The 5411-nt window shown below is 42.4% G+C and overlaps 1 pseudogene; it reads left to right on the top strand.

The window, feature by feature from the left end:
* Positions 1–3686: 3686 nt before the first annotated feature.
* LOC125352294 lies at positions 3687–4566 on the top strand (annotated as a pseudogene).
* The last annotated feature ends 845 nt before the right edge of the window (positions 4567–5411 follow it).

Here is a 5411-nt window from a genome sequence, read left to right as displayed (position 1 = left end):
TGTGAGTTCTGCTTTTAAGGCCTTCCATCTGGACCTGGGCTTTTCTTGGATGGGAGATCTCTTATTGCTATTTCTATTTCTTTAATTGATATGGATCTGTTTAGAAGGTTTAAATCTCAGTTAAGTTTGGGGATATCAGTATTTGCTAGGAATTTTTCCATTTCTTCCAGATTCTCAAATTTGTTTGCATCTAGGTTTGCGAAATATTCTCTTATAATATTCTGGATCTGTTGTTTCTGTGGTGTTGTCTCCAGTTCCATCTCTGATTTTGTTTATTTGGGTGTGCTTTCTGTGTTTTGGTAAGATTTGCTAAGGATCTGTCAATTTTGTTAATTTTTCCAAAGGACTCTTTCCAACTCTTTCTATGGGTTTTTTCTATGGATTGTTTCTATGGCGTTTTTTTTGGACCCTAATTCATTTTATTCTGATGTAATTTTAATTATTTGCTTCCATCTATTGGCTTAGGGTTTGGTTTGTTGTTTTTACAAGAAGCTTCGGGTGCATCATTAAATTGTTGGATTGAGATTTCTCCAATTTGTTGATGTAGGCACTCAAGAGTCATAAATTTTCCTCTGAGTACTGTCTTTGCTGTGTCCCAAAGCAGCTGGTATTTTGTGTGCTTGTTTTGGTTAAATACCATAACCATTTGAATTTCTGTTCTGATTTCTTCAATGACTCACTGGCAGTTCAACAATGTGCTGTTCAGTCTCCATGAGTTGCAGGATTTTCTATGATGGCTTTTAGTGTTGAGCTCTAATTTTATTCCATTGTAGTCTGAGAGAATGCAGGGAATGGTTTTATTTTGCTAGTCCTGGGGCTTGAACTCAGGGCTCTGTCCGTGATCCTGTCTATTCTCAAGGCTAGTGCTCTACCACCTGTGCCACAGCGCCACTTCCAGCCTGGTCTGTTTATTTGGTACTGAGGAATAGAACCCCGGGCTTCATGTATGCTAGGCATACAGGAGGGCTGGGAATGTGGCTTAGTGGTAGAGTGCTTACCTAGCATACATTCCCAGCCCTATTTTAATTTTTTATTGTTATAAAAGTGAAGTACACAGGGGTTACAGTTACATTAGGCGGGTAAAGAGTGCATTTCTGTTTGGACGATGTCATCCTTTCCCTTGCTCTGTAGATTTCTTTATAATGCTCACCAAATAGTACCAGACCTTGTCAGAGGCAATATTGAGATCCTATATATTATCACTGCAAAGCAGTATATATTTACTTCCTATATATTATCACTGCAATGTAGCCAGGAATATTTGTAGAACACTTCTTAGAGGGTGCTCCAGGGAATACCTTTTCTATGAGTTTCATGGAAGGTAAAGTGCTTCAGAGGAGTATTTTGTGCTTTTAGATTAATGCTGTAGTGCCGGAGTCTAGCAAACTTTCCCTTCAAGACTGGAGGCAAATATTTTAGGATTTGCAAGCATAAAGTTTTTCAACAAAATAAATTGTAGTGTAACTACATGCCAATAAAACTTTACACAAAGAGAGCTGTGGACTGTGGCCTGTCAACCTTTGCCCTTGAAAATGATGATGATGCTTGGCCATCAAACATTTTCACCCAGCAAACACTAATTGAGTGACTACTAAGTGTTCAGGTTCCATTAACCTGGTTGGAGACATAGACAAAATAGCTGGATACACACACCATGTACAAGCCCTGTACAAAGTCCTGGAATCCTTATCATTTTCCTTTGCATGCATTTTTTTATTGTGAAATTTTTTTGTGTGAAGTTCAAATGTCCTCAGTGCCAGTGCCAGAGGGGTCATCTAGGAATACTGTGTACTTGAATGCTCCTCTGTTTGGACTCTTCTAAGTCATTAGTACTTTCTCTGTAAACTTAATATTGTCCCAAATAGGGTACTTGTCCTAAGAGAAACCTCAGAAGAACAAAATGAAGCAATTAGCTTCAGCTAATGCAGCCCTTCCCTGAATCTATGTTCCTCTCTAAGGAGGATTCTTGAGCTGTCCAAAAAGACCAATTAGGTCTTTCCACATCCTGCTCACCAGCCCTCTGGCTGAACTTCAATCCTGGCCATTGCAAGGAAAGAGAAAGGTGCCTTCTGTTACTTTTCACTCATTTGTTTTGAAATCCTGGTGGAAAAGCTTTATTTAGATCTGGCCAGCCTTTATCTTGCAAAACTTTCCAAACAAAGGCTTCATAGCTTGGGGGTTTTCTAGGTTCTGATGATTCCTGTAAATGGAATAACCCCAGGCATGTTTGGGTTTTGTTCAAATCACCCACCAGCCTCCACTTCCAGGCCCAGTTCCCATGCCAACCTTATAGCCTGTAGCATAGAGATATGTACAACTCACAGCTACACTGTGTCCTTCCCTAGGAAGGGAGATACCACCCCCCCCACCCCCTGCCAGAAGGTGACAGTCGCTCAGCATCTGCAAAAGCAGGAAAGGGAAGTTACTCATCATGATTGGCGTCTGTGTTAATTTTCTCAAGCTCTGCTCCACTATCCTATCTCCCTGTGACTATTCTAAATAAGCTTTAAGAAATGGCCCATTCCACACCAAAGAAGCCATTGAAGCTGCCTCCCATCATATACTAAGTTGTTGGTGAGAAACAGCATTATGGTTCAGACCTGGGGCTTTAACTCACAAAAGGGCTGTGTTCCTACAAATTCCTTAGTCTTGGCTGCCCTTCTGGCCATAGACTCAACCATGGAATGTTTACTAGAACAAATGTTGTCCTCTGCTTCAGCTATTTGTTTCTCTTCCTAGAATTCCTATGAAAATTTTCCTATGAAACAGATCTGAGAGCCAGGATGAACAAAGAGTTTCCTCTGTTATGTTTTTTCTTAACTATTATTATCTTTAAGCAGTTATACAAAGGAGTTTCAACACAAGATAGATTATGAAAGTAAAGCAACTTGACCAACAACACCCCTTTTTCTCTTTCTCTCTCACACTCATATACACACACACCTCCCAGTTATACCCTTCTCCTCAAGAGTTTTCTTTTGATCAGCTGTCTTCTACTTTCTTGCCCCAGCCAGATCAAATGAAAACAGAAAAAAACAAATTTCTCAGATTGCACAAACAAAATTTGGGTCTCATAAGGGCTTCTAAGAGGGAATAACTTTTGTGGTAGGATTTGAGGACTGGCTTTACTGCATCTAGCTGAAGTAGAATCCCAAGAATTTGCTTTCATGGGCCAACAGGATTGTCACCACTCACAGACATCTGTAGATTTAACTCACTCCAGAGCTCTTCCGAGTGAGAAATCAGGCTCTGGGTATTTCCACAGAACAAACTAACCTTGGCCCAAACAGGGATTAGAAACAATTAAAGCAAAGTAACTCGAAATTGGTGTGGCTGACTGAAGGCAGAATGCAAAAATAGGAGAGTTTATGCTTGAGAATAGGTAGCATACAGTAGTCAGAATGTCTGACTGGCATTTAGATATTGTGTGTGTGTGTGTGTGTTGTGTGTGTGTGTGTGTGTGTGTGTGTGTGTGTGTGTGTGTTTCTTGAATTCAGGGCCTTTATGCTCTTGCATCCCACATCAACAGCGTCAAGTTCCACTTGCTGTTTAAATGGCTTTAAAAATATTCCAGTATGATATGACATTCAATCAAAAGGCTAAATGTAGAAAGCCCAAGACACACAGAAGAGGGGTATAAATGTGTGATTAATAAAACAGTACACTTCTTTTCGGGAAAACACCAAATGGTGGATGACACCAGTGCAGCGGGAGGGCCCCTAGGCCCCGGGGACCCAGGCTTGGGAGGCCGTGGTGGCTTTCGAGGAGGCTTCATTAGTAGCCTTCGGGTCAAGGTCGCATCCGTGGTAGAGGCCCAGGGTCGTGGCCATTGGGCTCCAGGAGGCAAGGCCGAAGACATGGAATGGATCCCTGTCACCAAACTAGGCTGCCTGGTTAAGGACATGAAGATCAAGTCTTTGGAGGAAATCTATCTTTTCTCCCTGCCCATCAAGGAGTCTGAGATTATTGACTTTTTCCTGGGGCATCACTCAAGGAGAAGGTGTTGAAGATCATGCCCGTGCAAAAGCAGACCCAAGCTGGCCAACGCACCAGGTTCAAGGCATTTGTAGCCATTGGCGACTACAATGGCCATGTGGGTTTGGATGTTAAGTGCTCCAAGGAGGTTGCCACTGCCATCCGAGGAGCCATCATCCTGGCGAAGCTCTCCATCGTCCCTGTGCGGAGAGGCTACTGGGGGAACAAGATTGGCAAGCCTCACACTGTCCCATGCAAGGTGACAGGCGGCTGTGGATCTGTGCTGGTGTGCCTCATCCCCGCACCCAGGGGCACTGGGATTGTTTCAGCTCCTGCCCCCAAGAAGCGGTTGATGGTGGCTGGTATTGATGACTGCTACAACTCAGCCAGGGGCTGTACTGCTACTTTGGGCAACTTTGCCAAGGCCACTTTTGATGCCATCTCCAAGACCCACAGTTACCTGACCCCTGATCTCTGGAAAGAGACCATGTTCACCAAATCTCCAATCAGGAATTCACTGACCATCTTGTAAAAACCCACACCAGAGTCTCCATGCAGAGGACCCAGGCTCCAACTGTGGCTACAATATAGGGTTTTTATACAAAAACAATGAAGTGAATCAAGCCTGTAAAAAATAAATAATAAAACAGTACATTGGTACCAAGTCTTTAAAAAAAATTCAGTGTAGAAATAAAGGAATGGCTACATTTCCATGTTTTCACAGAAAGGAATAGCCAAGTGCTTTTTTGTTGTGGTGGTGGTTGTTGTTGTTGAGTCCTGGGGCTTGAACTCAGGGCCTGAGCACTGTCCCTGGCTTCTTTCTGCTTGAGGCTAGCACTCTACCACTTGAGCCACAACACCACTTCTGGCTGTTTTATGAACCCAGGGCTTCATTTATGCAAGGCAAGCACTCTACCACTCGGCCATATTCCAAGCCCCACCAAGTGCTTTATAAGGGCTAAGATGTTCATAAATTGATGGGGTCATATTTTTGTATTCAGTGTATAATATAAGCCAAAGGGTCAACTGAAGGTGGGAAAATTTGCCAGCACCTTGGAATTGCTAATGAAACATTTTAAAACAGATTAAGAGGATGGTGTGGTCGACATAGGTGATATGAGATTTTAGATGTTTTGTTCTTCTCTTTCTTCCATAGTAGTATGTAAATTTCTTTCTTCCTTAGTAGTATGTAAAACAATGGCTAGTATAACTAATGGAATCTTTGGGTGTGCCACCTATCTTTGGGGATAATATGTAAAGCTGTGCTTCTGATTCCCACAGAGAAATTTATCCTCTTTACCATTCCCAGTCCCTTCTAACCCTGAGTTTCAAGACTGCTACCTATCTCTGCTTCATGTCCAATCTTACCCAGCCTAGTTCCCCAATTTAGCCATAGTGCCTCTAAAAAATGTCTTCACCAATACCAGAAAGTTCAG

This window comes from Perognathus longimembris, chromosome 1 (assembly GCF_023159225.1).
Source record: "Perognathus longimembris pacificus isolate PPM17 chromosome 1, ASM2315922v1, whole genome shotgun sequence".
In the NCBI taxonomy this organism is placed as follows: Eukaryota; Metazoa; Chordata; class Mammalia; order Rodentia; family Heteromyidae; genus Perognathus; species Perognathus longimembris.
The sequence above is the reverse complement of the archived record's forward strand: the minus strand, read 5'-3'. Positions and strand labels throughout refer to the sequence as shown.